A 22,011-nucleotide genomic window follows, 5' to 3' on the forward strand; every position below is an offset into this window, starting at 1 on the left:
ATCACTAAGGAATGGAACTGTTCCACAGCAGGTAGACAGGCAGTTTAGGAGACTGATACCAAAGCAGCATGTTAACAAACGTCATTCAATTGTAATGATTTTTCTAGTGCAATAATCCCTGTTCACCTCTGACCTTTCTCCAGAGCGGATAAACAAATTGTCATGTAATGGTTGTTTCTTGAAGGAAAGGTGAAAAGAGACTCTGCACACTGCATTCAATGCTCCCATATGATTTACTAGTGACAACCTTTCGACTACTCAGGTCTTCATCTGGGTCCGTATCCGCAAAGTCTCTCACAGTAGGAGTGCTGATCTAGGATCAGTTTTGTATTTTAGATCCTAATGAATATGATTATACGGACAGGTGATCCTAGATCAGCACTCTTACTCCAAGTTGCTTTCTTGATAAGGGCCCAGGTCTTCATCAGGGTTACGTCCCAGGTGGCACCCTATTCCCTACATAGTGTACTGCTTTTGACCAGAGCCCTATGGGACCTAGTCAAAAGCAGTGCACTATAAAGGGAATAGGGTGCCATTTGGGAGGTAACCCAGGTCTTCATCAAATCTGTTTCTTGTAGGGGACACAATGATGAATGCCCACCAAAATTACCCCCTTTTCCCAGATACACAGTGCCTTGCGAAAGTATTCGGCCCCCTTGAACTTTGCGACCTTTTGCCACATTTCAGTCTTCAAACATAAATATATAAAACTGTATTTTTTTGTGAAGAATCAACAACAAGTGGGACCAATCATGAAGTGGAACGACATTTATTGGATATTTCAAACTTTTTTAACAAATCAAAACTGAAAAATTGGGCGTGCAAAATTATTCAGCCCCTTTACTTTCAGTGCAGCAAACTCTCTCCAGAAGTTCAGTGAGGATCTCTAAATGATCCAATGTTGACCTAAATGACTAATGATGATAAATACAATCCAACTGTGTGTAATCAAGTCTCCGTATAAATGCACCTGCACTGTGATAGTCTCAGAGGTCCGTTAAAAGCGCAGAGAGCATCATGAAGAACAAGGAACACACCAGGCAGGTCCGAGATACTGTTGTGAAGAAGTTTAAAGCCGGATTTGGATACAAAAAGATTTCCCAAGCTTTAAACATCCCAAGGAGCACTGTGCAAGCGATAATATTGAAATGGAAGGAGTATCAGACCACTGCAAATCTACCAAGAACTGGCCGTCCCTCTAAACTTTCAGCTCATACAAGGAGAAGACTGATCAGAGATGCAGCCAAGAGGCCCATGATCACTCTGGATGAACTGCAGAGATCTACAGCTGAGGTGGGAGACTCTGTCCATAGGACAACAATAAGTCACAAGGCACAAATCTGGCCTTTATGGAAGAGTGGCAAGAAGAAAGACATTTCTTAAAGATATCCATAAAAAGTGTTGTTTAAGGTTTGCCACAAGCCACCTGGGAGACACACCAAACATGTGGAAGAAGGTGCTCTGGTCAGATGAAACCAAAATTGAACTTTTTGGCAACAATGCAAAACGCTATGTTTGGCGTAAAAGCAACACAGCCCATCACCCTGAATACACCATCCCCACTGTCAAACATGGTGGTGGCAGCATCATGGTTTGGGCCTGCTTTTCTTCAGCAGGGACAGGGAAGATGGTTAAAATTGATGGGAAGATGGATGGAGCCAAATACAGGACCATTCTGGAAGAAAACCTGATGGAGTCTGCAAAAGACCTGAGACTGGGACGGAGATTTGTCTTCCAACAAGACAATGATCCAAAACATAGAGCAAAATCTACAATGGAATGGTTCAAAAATAAACATATCCAGGTGTTAGAATGGCCAAGTCAAAGTCCAGACCTGAATCCAATTGAGAATCTGTGGAAAGAACTGAAAACTGCTGTTCACAAATGCTCTCCATCCAACCTCACTGAGCTCGAGCTGTTTTGCAAGGAGGAATGGGAAAAAATGTCAGTCTCTCGATGTGCAAAACTGATAGAGACATACCCCAAGCGACTTACAGCTGTAATCGCAGCAAAAGGTGGCGCTACAAAGTATTAACTTAAGGGGGCTGAATAATAATTGATTTGTTAAAAAAGTTTGAAATATCCAATAAATGTCGTTCCACTTCATGATTGTGTCCCACTTGTTGTTGATTCTTCACAAAAAAATACAGTTTTATATCTTTATGTTTGAAGCCTGAAATGTGGCAAAAGTTCGCAAAGTTCAAGGGGGGCGAATACTTTCGCAAGGCACTGTAGTTAAAGTAACCTAGCATACTCATGAAAAGTAGGTGTTGCTGTCTAATGATTAGACCTGGATCTGGTTTATTAATATAATCACACAGGAAGGACTGACAGACTCCCTCGGGAGTGAGCAAAAAGTTGCAGATTGATAGACACTGTGATATGTAGATCAATGTAAAGCCACACGTAACCAATGATGTAGTAAACAATCAAACCTCATTAAAGGGATTGGATGACATACTAGGAACTAGGAACCACTTTCCAGACAATCTGTCTGAGAGTGCCGTTACGTACAGTAGCTTGGTAGGTAGTCAGGAAACCATGTCTCTTAGCTTGTTATTATGATATAGGCAATGTTCACCAATCTTTAGCCTTAGCTTTAAGACTTCAGGTTATTTAGACGGTATAGCAGTATTCAAACAGTAATGAGCTGCTTATAATTAAATCACCCGACCACCTCCCACCATGCAACATCACTATTGAAGAACAGAGATCATTGAACGCAATGACAGGAGATCTGCCAGGAGACCTGGGTTGTGTCCCAAATGGCAGCCTATTCTCTTTTTATTGCACAATTTTTTAACAGAGGCCTGGAGGAATAGGGCGCCATTTGGGATGTAATCCTGATCATTTAGAGTAGCAAATTAAGTTTATTTCTTCACCTGTTCTTCTTTTCGAATTAGTGGCTGTTGCCTAGATACATGCAGAAAGTGGGTAGGCGGTCACAGAGGACAGCATCACGAGCTCGGTGACAGTATGATCTGATCAATGACCCCTTCTAACCCTAAAGATGGTATTGTGCTGAGAAGCAATTATGGGAGTCAATATGAGAATTGTTTTAATTGAGTACCATTTCCCACGTTTCTAGTCTCTACTACCACAAAACATATATTTCCCTGCAAAGAGTGGTTCGGCTGCTCCTAGCTCATCCTCGGGTGAGGTCCCATCTTGATTAGATGTTTCAAAACTGCGTTCAAGACAAATTGATTATAACTCACAAGCAGCCAGGGCCAAAGGCAAAAGTTACCTCTAATCTATTGTGAAATAATGTATTAATTGCTCCATAGTTATTGCTGTAACTCATACTAAAATTTGTTTTCTAATGAACATAAATTACAATTAGCTATATTTGATTGAATTCCTTGGTAAAACTTTATTTTAGAAGAGTTGACTCAGTTTGCCGTTATTATTGATGAATATTTCACATTTGGACACTAATTACATGGTTGTACCATACTGCTAAAAAATGTTTTGCACTATATCAACAAGCAAGCTACTTTCCTTGAGATATACAGCATTGTATCAAGAGGAAAGTTAGACTAAGCCATTTTCACCTTTACTTTGAGACAACTAGAGAGACTGCGGTTTACATACTCTGTCTAGATTTTTGCAAAATAAAAGCAAACTGCTTTCATGTATTTAGTTTATTATACACACAGTACAGTATACACACTTTATGCATAGTGTTGTCCTCATACAGTAACTTCCATGATATATAGATTTGGCCCTGCAGCATAGGCATCCGTATCAGTACCCATTACTCCACCCATTGCATTTATGGACTGCACACGTACAGTAATGGAAAACGTAACACAATTGATATGGCATCAAAAGAAGATTGATTGCCCCATGGTTGTATATGGTATGCAAGTATGTAGGTATGTAGGTATGCAGGTATGTGTGTGTGTGTGTGTGTGTGTGTGTGTGTGTGTGCACACGCTATGCGTGCATTAGCACATGTTGTTATCTAATAAATTAAGGACATACAAGTAGGAGTATTTGAAGGACCACCTTTGGTACCTGATAATAATAAAGGAATTAGTTGTCCCCCTGTTTGCCTGCTCACTTGGGACTAATTGTGTGGCACATCAATGACTATAAAATGGAGGAGCTGAATTCTCCAAGCAGCCTTTCATTATTATAATTGTAAATGTCTCTCCGTCACATAGAGGCAGACACCTCTGAATAAGCATTATGTCACTCTGGAGGAACTCACAGGACTTGATGTGGGAAATGTGTTATGACTATCCATCTCTCGTTTGAAGCGATGGTTTAGTCACATTAAAGCAGTGTCACTCACATCAGCTAAGCAAATATTCATATTCACTTGTGTCAATTAAACTGGAAAGAGCTAGCTAGTGTATGAATACATAATAGTTATGCAAGATAGGATAGATTCAGTGGTGAATTCCCTATTAAAAGTGTTTGCTATTTCCAACACGTTATAACACTTAGGCCACCACCTGTAGTTAAATCAGTTTATCAAGATGCACCACACCCCCTTCTCTGCCAATATTATTTCCTCACTTTGGCGACAAAGGCATGCTGGGCTCTGAACACACAGAGAGAGAGAGTAAGAGAGAGAGAGAGAAAAATGAAGGAGGCTGATGAGTTGGTAATATGGGTATATTGTCTATGAAGAGTAACCGCTTTCCCCTGGATAGGATAGCAACCTAATTAATGGCAAGGATAATTAACGGAGTCCCATTTGATTGGACAGAAAGTGAGAGGCAGCAGCCCCATTACCCCCTGATGAATGAAGTGTCCTTCCTTTCATCTCCAGCCTTAATGCCATCAAATACCACTCCTGATTGTTCAATTTACTGCAAGCTCGGGGAACCGACAGACTGTCTGACTGAATTGTTGGTGTGTCGGGCCAAGGAAGTGTATTACTTCTAAATATGAGCTGACTGCTCAATGAGGCTGCTGCCATGGAAGTTAGATATTTAGCAATACAACACATTATTATTATTTCAATATCATACAGTGGCTTGCGAAAGTATTCACGCCCTTGGGATTTTTCCTATTTTGTTGCCTTACAACTTGGAAATAACATGGATTTTTGGGAGGACTGTATCATTTGATTTACACAACATGCCTATCACTTTGAAGATGCAGAATAATACTTGAGCGTGCATAACTATTCACCTCCCCCCCCGAAAGTCAATAGTTTGTAGAGCCAACTTTTGCAGCAATTACAGCTGACAGTCTCTTGGGGTATGTCTCTATAAGCTTGGCACATCTAGCCACTGGATTATTTTGTCCATTCTTCATGCAAAACTGCTCCAGCTCCTTCAAGTTGGATGGGTTCCGCTGGTGTACAGCAATCTTACAGATTCTCAATTAGATTGAGGTCTGGGCTTTGACTAGGCTATTCCAAGACATTTAAATGTTTCCCCTTAAACCACCAAATTTTCTGATATTGTTTTATAACCCAACCCTGATGTGTACTTCTCCAAAACTGTGTCCCTGACCTGTTTGGAGAGCTCATTGGTCTTCATAGTGCCGTTTGCTTGGTGGTGCCCGTTGCTTATTGGTGTTGCAGACTCTGGGGCCTTTCAAAAAGGTGTGTATATACTGAGATCATGTGACAGATCACATGACACAGATTTTACACAGGTGGACTTTATTTTATTTACATATTTACGTAAGTATTCAGACCCTTTACTCAGTCGTTTGTTGAAGCACCTTTGGCAGTGATTACAGCCTCGAGTCCTCTTCGATATTACACTAAAAGATTGGCACACCTGTATTTGGGGAATTTCTCCCATTCTTCTTTGTAGAACCTCTCAAGCTCTGTCAAGTTGGATGGGGAGCATTGCTGCACAGCTATTTTCAGGTCTCTCCAGAGATGTCGGGATCAAGTCCAGGCTCTGGCTGGGCCACTCCTCAAAGACATTCAGAGACTTGTCCCGAAGCCAATCCTGCGTTGTCTTGGCTGTGTGCTTAGGGTCATTGTCCTATTGGAAGGTGAACCTTCACCCCAGTCTGAGGTCCTGAGTGCTCTGGAGAAGGTTTTTCATCAGGGATCTCTCTGTACTTTGCCTCAAGCCTTAGAAATGTCCAAGTCCCTCCCTCTGAAAAAGATCCACACAACATGATGCTGCCACCTCCATGCTTCACTGTAGAGATGGTGCCAGGTTTCCTCCAGATGTGAGGCTTGGCATTCATCAGACCAGACAATCTTGTTTCTCATGGTCTGGGAGTCTTTAGGTGGCTTTTACTGAGGCGTGTCTTCTGTCTGGCTACTCTATAATAAAGGCCTAATTGGTGGAGTGCTGCAGAGATGGTTGTCCTTCTGGAAGGTTATCCCATCTCCACAGAGGAACTCTAGAGCTTTTTAAGAATGACCATCGTGTTCTTGGTCACCTCCCTGACCAAGGCCTTTTTCCCCCAATTGCTAGGTTTGGCCGGGTGGCCAGCTCCAGGAAGAGTCTTGGTGGTTCCAAACTTCTTCCACTTAATAATGATGGAGGCCACTGTGTTCTTGCAGTCCTACAATGCTGTAGAATATTTTTGGTAACCTTCCCCAGATCTGATCCTCAACACAATCCTGTCTCGGAGCTCTATGGACAATTCCTTTGACCTCATGGCTTGGTTTTTGCTCTGACATGCACTATCAACTGTGGGACCTTATGTTGACAGGTGTGTGCCTTTCCTAATCAAGTCCAATCAATTGAATTTACCACAGGTGGACTCCAATCAAGTTGTAGAAACATCTCAAGGATGATCAATTGAAACAGGATGCTCCTGAGCTCAATTTAGAGTCTCGTAACAAATATTTATGTATCCCAAAGACCGGTGGAAATCTCTCCTTTGGTCTGATGAGTCCAAATTTGAGATATTTGTTTCCAACCTCTGTGTCTTTTTCAGACGCAGAGCAGGTGAATGGATGATCTCTGCATGTGTGGTTCCCACCGTGAAGCATGGAGGAGGAGGTGTGATGGTGTGGGGGTGCATTGCTGGTGTCACTGTCTGTGATTTATTTAGAAATCAAGGCACACTTAACCAGCATGGCTACCACAGCATTCTGCAGCAATAGGCCATCCCATCTGGTTTGCGTTTAGTGGGATTATCATTTGTTTTTCAACAGGACAATGACGCAACACACCTCCAGGCTGTGTGAGGGCTATTTGACCAAGAAGGAGAGAGATGGAGTGGCGCATCAGATGACCTGGCCTCCACAATCAACCGACCTCAATCCAATTGAGATGGTTTGGGATGAGTTGGACCACAGAGTGAATGAAAAAGCAGCCAACAAGTGCTCAGCAGATATGGGAACTCCTTCAAGACTGTTGGAAAGCATTCCTCATGAAGCTGGTTGAGGGAATGCCAAGTGTGTGCAAAGCTGTCATCCAGACAAAAGGTGGCTACTTTGAAGAATCTCGATTTGTTAAACATTCTTCAGTTACTACATGATTCCATATATTTTATTGCATAGTTTTATTGATAATTTTGATGTCTTCCCTATTATTCTACAATGTAGAAAATGAGTAGGCGTGTTCTAACTTTTGACTGGTACTGTATATTATGATGAATATAATTTAAACGTGTATCTCATTATGGTAAATAGTAAACATAGCCAGTTATAATTGAAATGGCTTAGCAGATAATAAGATGGTCATTATTTACCTGGCTAAAAGAGAAATAATATAATACTGCATCTATTTTTTTACAGGAATCTCATTCAACAATGTTTTATGAAGTGTTGTAGAAAAAGGACTAGGGGGCTGAAATATACATGGACCAAGAAATGCAAAAGCAGTGATGATATTAAGTAATAATAATTTTGATCCGAATGTGAAAATTGTCCAAACAGATCATCAAGATCAAATTGTATTGGACCATAAACAGATTTGGCTCATTAATCTTTATGCTCCAATTAATGATGATCCACGCTTCTTTGATAATATATATGTGACCGCCCGGCTCAAATTGTTGTTATGTAGCAAGTTTTGAAAATATGTTTTTTACATTGGATAAAAGTAGAGACTCAGAGCTACACTACCGTTGAGGAACAATGGGAAAGTAATTCTGCTTTGAAAGTGGATAAACTTGTAAACTCACTTTTGAGAAAATGGCCTTTGAATGTTTTGGAATTACTACTGGAGAGCCCTTCTTTGTCTACAGTACACCCATTCAGCATTGTTCACACCCTCTTAAGCTTTAGCCCCACCCATCTCTTTAATGATTGATCCGAGTGTTCTGTACTAACAACAGCAGTCAAGCACCCAAGCTAACTTCCTAGCTACTTCCAGACACAAATGAGAGAAGACCTCCCTGAACATTACTCGCACTAGCAGAGCTGGTAAGGCTGTTATCTTATCCAGCCTGTAACTATGCTATACCATCTTATTATACAGTACCAGCACAACATGGTACAAACATTATTGGGCACAGACAACAGCACAAAGGGCAAGAATGTGCCTACCGAGTGGCGCAGTGGTCTAAGGCACTGCATCGCAGTCCTAGCTGTGCCACTAGAGATCCTGGGTTCGAGTCCAGGCTCTGTCACAGTTGGCTGCAACCGGGAGGCCCATGGGGCGGCGCACAATTGGCCCAGCATCTACAGGGTTAGGGAGGGTTTGGCTGGCAGGGATATCCTTGTCTCATTGCGCACTAGCGACTCCTGTGGCGGGCAGGGCGCAGTGCACGCTGACACGGTCGCCAGATGTACGGTGTTTCCTCCGACACATTGGTGTGGCTGGCTTTCGAGTTGGATGGGCATTGTGTCAAGGAGCAGTGCGGCTTGGTTGGGTTGGGTTGTGTTTTGGAGGACGCATGGCTCTCGAACTTTGCCTCTCCCGAAGACGTATGCGATGAGACAAGACTGTAACTACTACCAATTGGATACCATGAAATTGGGGAGAAAAAGGGGGTGAAAAATACAAAAAAGGGCAAGAAGGTAGAGACAACAATACATCACACAAAGCAGCCACAACTGTCAGTAAGAGTGTCCATGATTGAGTCTTTGAATGAAGAGATTGAGATAAAACTGTCCAGTTGGAGTGTTTGTTCCAGCCGCTAGCTGCAGCGACCCAGTGATGTGTGTGCTTTGGGGACCTTTAACAGAATGTGACTGGTAGAATGGGTGTTGTATGTGGAAGATGAGGGCTGCAGTAGATATGTCATATAGGGGGGAGTGAGGCCTAAAGGGTTTTATAAATAAGCAAGTGTGTTGCGACGGGTATACAGAGATGACCAGTTTGCAGAGGAGTATAGAGTGCAGTGATGTGTCCTATGAGGAGAATTGGTGGCAAATCTGAGGGTCGAATGATAAAGAACATCTAGCCGCTCGAGAGCACCCGTACCTTCTGATCTATACATTTTGTCTATAGTTTTTGGGACACAACTAAAGCTTTGTTGTAGAGCATTTAACACAAAATCTGGAGAGAGGCCAGCTGAGTATAAGACTATCATCTGCTTATAAATGGATGAGAGATCTTCCTACTGCCTGAGCTATGTTGTTGATGTAAATTGAGAAGAGCGTGGGGCCCAGGATCGAGCCTTGGGGTACTCCCTAGGTGACAGCCAGTAGCTGAGACAGCATTTTTTCTGACTTTATACACTGCACTCTTTGAGAGGTAGTTAGCAAACCAGGCCAAAGACCCCTCAGAGACACCAATACTCCTTAGCAGGCCCGCAAGAATGAAATGTTCTGCCTAGTCAATAAAAAAGCAGCACAACATTGCTTAGAATCAAGGGCAATGGTGACATCATTGAGGACCTTTAAGGTTGCAGTGTCACATCCATAACCTAAGCGTAAATTAGATTGTATACCAGAGAGAATACTATAGACATAAAGAAAGCCAGTCAGTTGATTATTGACAAGTTTTTCCAACACTTTTGATAAACAGGGCAAAATAGAAATAGGCCTATAACAGTTGGGATCAGCTTGATCTCCCCCTTTATTTAAAGGAGGAACCGTGGCTGCCTTCCAAGCAATGAAAACCTCCCCAGAAAGGAGAGAAAGGTTAAAAAGATCGGAGATAGGCTTGGCGATGATAGGGGCAGCAACCTTAAAGATGTCAAGTTCACAGATGTTTTTAAGTATCAAGAGCTCCTTTAGCACCTCGGACTCAGTGACTGCTTGCAGAGAGAAACTTTGTACTGGGGCATGGCAAAAAGAGTGAGAAGCATCGGGATAGTAACATTAGAAGGGGTGAGAGATGAGGAATGTTGGACGGGCAAGGAGGCATGGCTGAGTCAATTAGGAATCCAGACTTAATGAAGTGGTGATTAAAGAGCTCAGACATGTGCTTCATGTTAGGAACAACCACATCATCAACATTAAGGGACAGCTGTGAGGAGGATGGTTTATTCTCCAGGTCTTTAACCGTTTTCCAGAACTTCTTGGAGTTAGACCCATAGAGAGAGAACTGCTCCTTAAAGTAACTTACTTTGGCCTTCCCGGATAGCCTGAGTGCACTTATTTCTCATTTCCCTGAATGATTGCCAGTCAGCCTGAGTATACATGTGCCAAGCCTTTCGCCAAATGCAATTCTTGAGGTGAAGTAAGATCACGGTCGAACCAGGGGCTGAACATGTTATTATTTCTCATTTTCTTTATGGGGCGTGTTTGTTAACAATACCACTGAAAATATCAAAAAAGGTCCAAGCGTCTTCAACAGAGGGGATCAAGCCATTTTACAGAGGCCAGCTCATGTAGGAAGGCTTGCTCATTAAAGTTTTTTAGCAAGCGTCTATGACAAATCAGGACAGGTCATTTCACTGAGCAGCCATTACGAACACAGGATGTAAAACAGTGATCACTGAGGTCATTATAGAAAACATCAGACTACAAACATCAGACTACCAACCATTATTTGTGAGGATAACATTGAGGAGAGTAGCCTTTTCCTTGTGTTTGGAATCATACCTTGTGGGATTGGTAATCATCTGAGAAATAAATAGTGTGTCCCATTACTTTAGGACTTGGTCAGGTGGTTTAAGCATGTCCTAGTTTAGGTTACCTAGCAGGACAAATTCAGACTTAGTTTTAGGGGCCAGGAGAGAGCGTAGTGCAGGTAGGGTACATGCCGGTTCTGATGGAGGAAGATAGCACCCAGCAACAGTCAACAAAGAGCTATTTGAGAGTTTAATGCTTAAAACAACCAAATCAAATTGTTTGGGATAAGACATGGTGGAGACAACTGAGCACTGAAGGTGATCGTTCGTAAAGATTGCCACTCCCCCACATTTGGAAGTTCTGTCCTACTGAAAAAACAGTTATAACCAGAAAGGATAATGCCAGTATTCAAATCCCTCTTCCTCAACCACGTCTCAGTAGTGACCAACACATCTGGATTGGAGCTGTGAACCCACACTTTCAATTGATCCATTTTAGGTAATAAACTTCTAGTGTTAACATGCAGAAAACCCAAGCTTTTACAAGAGCAGAAATCAGTGAAGTAGATATCAGAGCAAAAGTCAGAATTGGAGCTAGCAACAGTATATGGGCCAGGGTGTACATGCACATTTCCAAATATCATTAACAGTAATACAATCAAGGCATGACATAGGACATGGAGAGCTCTGCAATCGTGATTTATGATATCTGGTTCGCGCTTTCAGTTTCACGCGAATGCTGCCATCAATCCACGGTTTCTGGTTTGGGAATGTTTTAATCATTGCTATGGGAACGGCATCGTCAATGCACTATCTAATGAACTCGCTCAACGAATCTGCCTGGAAGGAGGGTGCCGGATCAGCGTTGATGGTCTCCAGTATACCTCCTTGGAACATAATATCCTGCGCCGGCTCTGCGTACTATGTCTCTGGTGAGTCTGCACAGCCCAGTGCGTCATGTGCCGTGACTGGTTGTGTCAGCTCAACACTCCAGACCTCGAGTGCGCCTCCACAGTCCAGTACGTCCTGTGCCTTCTCCCCGCACTCGCCCTGAGGTGTGTGTCACCAGCCCAGTACCACCAGTGCCAACACCACGCACCAGGCTTCCCGTGCACCTCCAGAGTCCAGTACACCCTGTTCCTCTTTCCCGCACTCACCCTGAGGTGCGTGTCCCCAGCCCGGTACCACCAGTTCCGGTACCACGCACCAGGCCTCCTGTGCGCCTCCAGAGCCCAGTACGTCCTGTTCCCCACACTCGCCCCGAGGTGCGTGTCCCCAGCCCGGTACCATCAGTTCCAGCACCACGCACCAGGCCTATAGCGCGCCTCGGCAGTCCAGTATGCCCTGTTCCTCCTCCCCACACTCGCCATCAAGTGCGTGTCCCCAGCCCGGTACCACCCAGCCCGGTACCCGCCTCGCCAGTCCAGAGCGTCCGGCGACAGTACCCAGTCCAGAGCGTCCGGCGACAGTACCCAGTCCAGAGCGTCCGGCGACAGTACCCAGTCCGGAACCTCCAACGACGGGCCACAGTCCGGAACCTCCCACGACATGCCACAGTCCCGAATCTCCCGCGACGGTCCCCAGCCCGGGGTCTCTAGCGACGTCGACGGGGGGGTACTGTCACGCCCTGACCTTAGTTATCTTTGTTTTCATTATTATTTGGATTGGTCAGGGTGTGACAAGGGTGGTGTGTTTGTTTTTTTGTATTGTCTAGGGGGTTTTGTATGTCTAGGGGTTTATACGTCGATGGCTGCCTAGATTCTCAATCAGAGGCAGCTGTTTATCGGTGTCTCTGATTGGGAACCATACTTAGGTAGCCATATACCTTGGTTTATCTGTGGGTTATTATCTATGTATAGTTGCCTTTCGCTGCACTCGGTTTATATAGCTTCACGTTCCTTTTGTTATTTTGTAAGTTTGTTTATTGATTTTTCGTTTAATTAATGAGTATGTATTCGTATCCCGCTGCGCCTTGGTCTCCTCCTTACAACGATCGTGACACACATACTGTATAATAATTTATCAAGCCTACAAGTAATACAATATTTTATTATTATGATGGCAGATTATAATACAGTTTTAAATACCTCAATGGATCATAAAGGAAATCACATTACAAACTATCACCCTTATTTACTTAAGGAAATCACAAATGTCATGGATATATTGGAACTAGTGGATATATGGAGGCTTAAATATCCTGACCTAGTGTGATATACATTGCAGAGACTCAATCAAGCTAGTCGTCTTGACTACTTTATTGTGTAATTCCCGCTAGCACCAAATGTTTAAAAAAGGGTTGGAAGGGGACAGAATGCAGTCGGACCATCAAATAATAGGCATAAACATTTATCTTACATCATTTCCACGTGGGCAAGGATATTGGAAATTTGTTCAAAGCCTATTGGATGACAACTGGTTTTTAACCAGGACAGAATAATTCATAACTGACTTTTTCCAACATAACATATTGTTGGTACAGCAGACCACCTTATTGTATAGGACACTTTAAATGTGCCTTTAGAGGCCATGCAATGCAATATTCAGCTTTAAAACAAAATCTATTTAGGTCAAAATAGTTCATATTAACAAAGAAAATAAAGGGACTAACAGTACAGATAGATAGCAATAAAAACTGTACCATAGAATCACATAAAAAGTTAGTGGAAAAACTAAAAGAACTGGAGGAACTTATTCAAGAAAGATTCAAGTGTAATATATTATAAGAAATGAAATGAACTGGATGGAATATTGGAATAAATTCACCAAATTGTTATTTAATTTTCAACATAGAAATACAAAAAAATGATTTACTTAAACTTGTTATAAATGACGGAGTCACCAATGATTCACTAAACTATATTTTGAAAGAGGAAGCAAAGTCCTTTAAGCATATGCTTCTTTTCAGTCAGCTCCATCTCTACTAACCGAAGCTAATTAATTTGGTTAAGATTCATGTGAAGGCCAAATTCCAGAGGAGGAAATTAAAGACTTTAAGTCTGGGAAAATTCCAGGGCTGGATGGCATACCAGTGGAGAAAAACTCAGGGGACCATTAATAGCATGTTTTAACCACTCTTGAAATTGTCCAGATTGACTGACCTTAATGTATTACAGTTTTTTACAATCGCTTACACACTAAAAGTGGTATTTGAGGCACAAACAGTGAAAGCATTAACTCAAATACCTAATCTTCAGACCAAGTGAGCAATTGCAAAACATACTTTTTGCAAAACACTAAACATAGTTCTCTACATTAGACACATCATTCAAAACTAACAGGTCTTGTGTTTCGTTTGGAAAACTATGACATTCCAAATGCCACACTCATTTACCGATTACCTAAACCCAGTGCTAACGTGTGAAAACACAAAGCTAATTTCTTCACTTAGAAATCAGAGCTTGAGCATTATAAATTGTGTTCAGGTTGGCTTCCTTGGTTTGGACAACAATGGAGGCCAATTTTGGAGAGAGAGTTAGAGGAAGAGGGGGACGAGGAATAGGAGGACAAGGTACGAGGTGTGGGTCAAGCCTATTTGTTTATCTTCTAGTGTATTTGTTTTATCTATTATTGTTCATCCCCAAATCTGGGTGAAAATACAATGCATTTCTGTTTATTGTGTAAATATATACTGATTATGCATACAACACCTTGTATATTTGTGCACATACATGTACGTGTGAGTGCTATGACAAACTGCCGTGGACTCCACTGAACATGCAAAATACACAAGATAGTAGTGTTTTACGTTTGTCACATCTGTGTGTAGTTGACGTGTGTACTAGCTAATCATTTGATGATCGTTTGTCTGTAGTGTTTTGATAGGAAAAACACAATTTTGAGAAGGGTTAAAATAGTTTTGAATGAAGTGTTTGGTTTTGCAAGAGATGTGTGACGTTATGTGTGGATAGTCTAGAGAAAAAGTCATGTGTAAGCAATTGTCAAAAACTATAAACTAATGATGGATTGTAGTTTCTCTTTGCTTATTTGAGCTGTTCTTGTCATAATATGGAGTTGGTTTTTTACAGAATAGAGATATTTTCTTTATACCTCCCCTACCTTGTCACAAACGCATTGTTTCTGGTGTCCTTTGACAGCTCTTTGGTCTTGGCCATAGTGGAGTTTGGAGTGTGACTGTTTGAGGTTGTGGACAGGTGTCTTTTATACTGATAACAAGTTCAAACAGGTGCCATTAATACAGGTAACGAGTGGAGGACAGAGGAGCCTCTTAAAGAAGAAGTTACAGGTCTGTGAGAGCCAGAAATCTTGCTTGTTTGTAGGTGACCAAATACTTATTTTCCACCATAATTTGCAAATAAATTCATAAAAAATCCTACAATGTGATTTTCTGGAATTTTTTTTCTCATTTTGTCTGTCATAGTTGAAGTGTACCTATGATGAAAATCACAGGCCTCTCTCATCTTTTTAAGTGGGAGAACTTGCACAATTGGTGGCTGACTAAATACTTTTTTGCCCGACTGTATCACCCTCGTCACACCCTGACCTAACCAAAATAATAAAGAAAACAAAGAATACTAAGGTCAGGGCGTGACATCTGTTCTTTGATTCAAATAATGTTTAATCACATCTAAACCCTCTTGATGAGGAATATTCGTATAAAGACTAGAGACATCCATAGTACACAACAAGTAATTGAGTCCACTGAACAGTCTGTAATTTCTTCAAAAAGTCTGTAGTGTCTACTATTGAAACATATTCATTTTTGGGGGGGGGTTTTGCTCTCTTGGAAAAATCTAAGACATTACATTTTTTGCTGTGTTTACCCTTTAATTCAAGTGCACAGGCATCCAACAATCACGATTGGGTCTTCCGCTGTGTGCACATTGCCGCACCTAAAATGTGAAGAAATAATAGTTTATCTACATTTTAATGTAAACATTCTGATCTGTTCCATCAGACTTAATTGATATAGCGTATACCTCCACTACACTAATTTCATATGCATCAAGGCGATTTAAAAAGTGAGAATATGCAATTCCTATTATTAATAAGTGGGTATATGCCATATACCTGCATATACACTCCACTACACCACTGATTCTATATTCAGAACTATCCTAGCCATGGATGGGCTTCGATCACTGAAGCTAACTAAGCACACAAGAAAAGTTGGCTTCATCAGGGGCCAGCTGGATTGTGCTAGCTAGGGGCTTTAGTATCATTCCAATATGTTTGATAATCCCTACATGGGAGACAAATGAAAAACAAAACCCTATTGCAGCCACAGGGAAATGGCAGAATCAAAACAGGAGCCTGAGCTTGTTGAAATAGAGGTCAGAGTCTGGCAACCTTGATGGCCAGGGTGACTGGACCAAGATGTGGTTATTTAGCCTGCTGTTTGGAATCTTTTGGGGAATCTGAGAATATGGACACACACACACACACACACACACACACACACGCATATGATCGCTCGCAACTATTACCTAATGGGTTAAAAGCAGAGCATTGTGTGTTGATGAAATTGTTATCGTAGTTGTGGAGGAATTAACTGCAAAGGCTTCATTTTCTCTGCGGATTATTGGAAAGCAGCACAGTTGGGAATGTCGTGGTGATATAGCAGATGGTATTTGTTATAGTATTAAATAGTGAGGGGTTTAATTGCCCCAAGCATCTATCGTTGACTTAGAAGCCCAGTGTGAACATAGCTTGTAATTGACGTAAACATATATACTTTGCAGTAGACCTATTTGATAAAAGAGCCACATGTACATCATAGATGTACAAAATACAAAATACAATGTTGATAATCGCATATTTGATTTAGAAGACCAGTGTTACTTTACTACTCACACACAGCTTGTGATTGATGTAAACCTATATTGTACTTGATAAAGAGTGACGTTGTAGTTAAATTATTTGCACAGGTATGCTTGTACAGTGCCTTGCAAAAGTATTCAATCCCCTTGATGTTTTTCCTATTTTGTTGTATTACAACCTGTAATTTAAATATATTGTTATTTTGATATCATGTATATTAGACATACACAACATAGTCCAAATAGGTGAAGTGAAATGAAAAAAAGAACATGTTTAAAAAAAATGGAAAAGTGGTGCGTGCAAATGTATTCACCCCCCTTGCAATGAAGCCCCTAAATAAGATCTGGTGCAACCAAGTACCTTCAGAAGTCACATAATTAGGTAAATAAAGTCCATCTGTGTGCGATCTAAGTGTCACATGATCTCAGTATATATACACTTGTTCTGAAAGGCCCCAGAGTCTGCAACACCCCTTACCAAGCAAGCGGCACCATGAAGACCTAAGAGCTCTCCAAACAGGTCAGGGACAAAGTTGTGGAGAAGTACACATCAGGGTTGGGTGACAAAAAATATCAGAAACTTTGAACATCCCACGGAGCACCACTAAATCTATTATTAAAACATGGAAAGAATATGGCACCACCACAAGCCTGTCAAGAGAGGGCCGCCCACCAAAACTCACAGATCAGGCAAGAAGAGCATTAATCAGAGAGGCAACAAAAAGTCCAAAGATAGCCCTGAAGGAGATGCAAAGCTCCAAAGAGGAGATTGGAGTATCTGTCCGTAAGACCACAGAGAGCTGGCCTTTATGGAAGAGTGGCCAAAAAAAGCCATTGCTTAAAGATAAAAATAAGTAAACACGTTTGGTGTTTGACAAAATGCATGTGGGAGACTCCCAAAACATGTGGAAGAAGGTACAGAAGAAACTAAAATGTAGATTTTTGGTCATCAAGAATAACGCTATGTCTGGTGCAAACCCAACACCTCTCATCACCCCGAGAACATCATTCCCACAGTGGAGCATCATGGTGGCATCTACTAAGCTATATGGAATTATTTTTAGAAGGTAGGATAATTTTGCTATTTGATTTTGAATATTAAGACACCTTGAAGTATCAAAAAATATATTTAAAAAATGATTTGATGAAACATAATTTTTGGCCTTTTTGCTGTTGTGACGTGCCTTTGATTAATGTTATTTATTGAATAAACAAACTTATGTTTAATTGATACTCGATTAAATTAATCATGTAACAATTTACTCATTAGGGATTTGGGGCACCATGGAAGAAGTTGTTAAACAAGTTACCATCTCCCGAATTAAACTCAAGATGACATATCGAAAACAAACACTTATTAATAATTTCCTCATATCAGTCTCATTCTGAACGTTGTAGACTTCTTGAATCCACAAGAACCCAAGCCTTTTCTGATCATTTCAGGTCTACACGAATTTACTAGCTAACTAAATAATAACATAGAATACACATATACACTTACATGAGACAAAAGTCCCTAGTGGACTGACAAGATATGATGGCTTGTTACACATATGGAGAGGGAGGAGCAGATAGAGAGAGGGACAAAGAGAATCAAACTTATTGTAAATTTGGAAACTACCCTCATAGTAATAATAATACTACTTTGCTCAGGAACTACACCTGTTTGGGTAAGAAAGGTAATGCACATTCGTGTAGATGTCTTAGTTCGTCATCTCTCTGTTGCAAGCAATTCATTATTCTATGGGAAGGGCTTGATGGGTGTAAGGCTCTGGTTGTCCACCAGAGGTCAAAATGTCCTTTGTAGTTGTCTTGTAGTGGAGTGTTTTCAGGGAAGATACTTAGATGCACCCGAGATTGTCTGAGGTGAGTTTCTTGCCTCGTTTCTCCGGTAGATAGTCAAAGTTCATCAAATCAAATCAAATCAAATTTATTTATATAGCCCTTCGTACATCAGCTGATATCTCAAAGTGCTGTACAGAAACCCAGCCTAAAACCCCAAACAGCAAGCAATGCAGGTGTAGAAGCACGGTGGCTAGGAAAAACTCCCTAGAAAGGCCAATACCTAGGAAGAAACCTAGAGAGGAACCAGGCTATGTGGGGTGGCCAGTCCTCTTCTGGCTGTGCCGGGTGGAGATTATAACAGAACATGGCCAAGATGTTCAAATGTTCATAAATGACCAGCATGGTCGAATAATAATAAGGCAGAACAGTTGAAACTGGAGCAGCAGCACAGTCAGGTGGAAGTTGAAACTGGAGCAGCAGCATGGCCAGGTGGACTGGGGACAGCAAGGAGTCATCATGTCAGGTAGTCCTGGGGCATGGTCCTAGGGCTCAGGTCCTCCGAGAGAGAGAAAGAAAGAGAGAATTAGAGAACGCACACTTAGATTCACACAGGACACCGAATAGGACAGGAGAAGTACTCCAGATATAACAAACCCCCCGACACATAAACTACTGCAGCATAAATACCGAGGACACCCCCGGACAGGGCCAAACAGGAAGGATATAACCCCACCCACTTTGCCAAAGCACAGCCCCCACACCACTAGAGGGATATCTTCAACCACCAACTTACCATCCTGAGACAAGGCTGAGTATAGCCCACAAAGATCTCCGCCACGGCACAACCCAAGGGGGGGGCGCCAACCCAGACAGGATGACCACAACAGTGAATCAACCCACTCAGGTGACGCACCCCCTCCAGGGACGGCATGAGAGAGCCCCAGCAAGCCAGTGACTCAGCCCCTGTAATAGGGTTAGAGGCAGAGAATCCCAGTGGAAAGAGGGGAACCGGCCAGGCAGAGACAGCAAGGGCGGTTCGTTGCTCCAGAGCCTTTCCGTTCACCTTCCCACTCCTGGGCCAGACTACACTCAATCATATGACCCACTGAAGAGATGAGTCTTCAGTAAAGACTTAAAGGTTGAGACCGAGTTTGCGTCTCTGACATGGGTAGGCAGACCGTTCCATAAAAATGGAGCTCTATAGGAGAAAGCCCTGCCTCCAGCTGTTTGCTTAGAAATTCTAGGGACAATTAGGAGGCCTGCGTCTTGTGACCGTAGCGTACATGTAGGTATGTACGGCAGGACCAAATCAGAGAGATAGGTAGGAGCAAGCCCATGTAATGCTTTGTAGGTTAGCAGTAAAACCTTGAAATCAGCCCTTGCTTTGACAGGAAGCCAGTGTAGAGAGGCTAGCACTGGAGTAATATGATCAAATTTTTTGGTTCTAGTCAGGATTCTAGCAGCCGTATTTAGCACTAACTGAAGTTTATTTAGTGCTTTATCCGGGTAGCCGGAAAATAGAGCATTGCAGTAGTCTAACCTAGAAGTGACAAAAGCATGGATTAATTTTCCTGCATAATTTTTGGACAGAAAGTTTCTGATTTTTGCAATGTTACGTAGATGGAAAAAAGCTGTCCTCGAAATGGTCTTGATATGTTCTTCAAAAGAGAGATCAGGGTCCAGATCACACCGACAATTCCACTATAATTGAGAATTTCAATAAGCATTTTTCTACAGCTGGCCATGCTTTCCACCAACAGCCCTCCACTCCCCACAGCAACTCGACCCAAGCCTCCCCATTTCTCCTTCACCCAAATGCAGATAGCTGATGTTCTGAAAGAGCTGCAAAATCTGGACCACTACAAAACAGCCGGGCTAGAAAATCTGGACCCTCTCTTTCTAAAATGATCTGCTGAAATTGCAACCCATATTACTAGCCTGTTCAACCTCTGTTTCGTATCGTCTGAGATTCCCAAAGATTGTAAAGCTGCCGCGGTCATCCCCCTCTTCAAAGGGGGAGACACTCTAGACCCAAACATCTACAGACCTATATCTATATAACCCTGCCTTGCTAAGGTCTTCGAAAGCCAAGGTAACAAACAGATTACCGACCATTTCGAATCCCACCGTACCTCCACCGTGCCTTCACTGCTATGTTTCAGAGCTGGTCATGGGTGAACCTCAGCCACGCTCAAGGTCCTAAACAGTATCATAACCGCCATCGATAAGAGACATTACTGTGCAGCCGTATTCATCGACCTGGCCAATGCTTTCGACTCTGTCAATCACTACATTCTTATCGGCAGACTCAATAGCTTTGGTTTCTCAAATGATTGCCTTGCCTGGTTCACCAATTACTTCTATGATAGAGTTCAGTGTGTCAAATCGGAGGGCCTGCTGTCCGGACCTCTGGCAGGCTCTATGGGGGTGCCACAGGGTTAAATTCTCAGGCCGACTCTCTTCTCTGTATGTATCAGTGATGTCGCTCTTGCTGCTGGAGATTCTCTGATACACCTCTATGCAGACGACACTATTCTGTATACCTCTGGCCCTTCTTTGAACACTGTGTTAACTAACCTCCAGATGAGCTTCAATGCCATACAACTCTCCTTCCGTGGCCTCCAACTGCTCTTAAATGCAAGTGAAACTAAATGCATGCTCTTCAACTGATCGCTGACCACGCCTGCCCACCCGTCCAGCATCACTACTCTGGACGGTTCTGACTTAGAATATGTGGACAACTACAAATACCTAGGTTACTGGTTAGACTGTAAACTCTCCTTCCAGACTCACATTAAGCAACTCCAATCCAAAATTGCATCTAGATTTGGCTTCCTATTTCGCAACAAAGCATCCTTCACTCATGCTGCCAAACATATCCTCGTAAATCTGACCATCCTACCGATCCTCGACTTCGGCGATGTCATTTACAAAATAGTCTCCAACACTCTACTTAATACATTGGATGCAAGCCATCACAGTGCCATCCATTTTGTCACCAAAGCCCCATATACTACCCACCACTGTGACATGTATGCTCTCGTTGGCTGGCCCCCGCCAAACCCACTGGCTCAAGGTCATCTACAAGTCTCTGCTAGGTAAAGCCTCGCCTTATCTCAGCTCACTGGTCACCATAGCAGCACACACCTGTAGCATGCGCTCCAGCAGGTTTAACTCACTGGTCACCGCCAAAGCCAATTCTTCCTTCAGCCACCTTTCCTAACAGTTCTCTGTTGCCAATGACTGCAACGAACTGCAAAAATCTCTGAAGCTGGAGACTCATTTCTCCCACATTAGCTTTAAGCATCAGCTGTCAGAGCAGCCCACAGATCACTGAACCTGTACATAGCCCATCTGTAAATAGCCCATCCAACTACCTCATCCCCATACTGTATCTCCAATATCTCTACTTGCACATTCATACATATGTATATTGCATGACATAAGTATTTGATCACCTACCAACCAGCAAGAATTCCAGTTCTAAGAATCCCTACTGTTCTCCTCTCGTTACCTGTATTAACTACACCTGTTTGTTACTCGTTACCTGTATAAAAGACACCTGTCCACACACTCAATCAAACAGACTCCAACCTCT

The sequence above is a fragment of the Oncorhynchus kisutch genome, linkage group LG11, assembly GCF_002021735.2.
Source record: "Oncorhynchus kisutch isolate 150728-3 linkage group LG11, Okis_V2, whole genome shotgun sequence".
Lineage (NCBI taxonomy): Eukaryota > Metazoa > Chordata > Actinopteri > Salmoniformes > Salmonidae > Oncorhynchus > Oncorhynchus kisutch.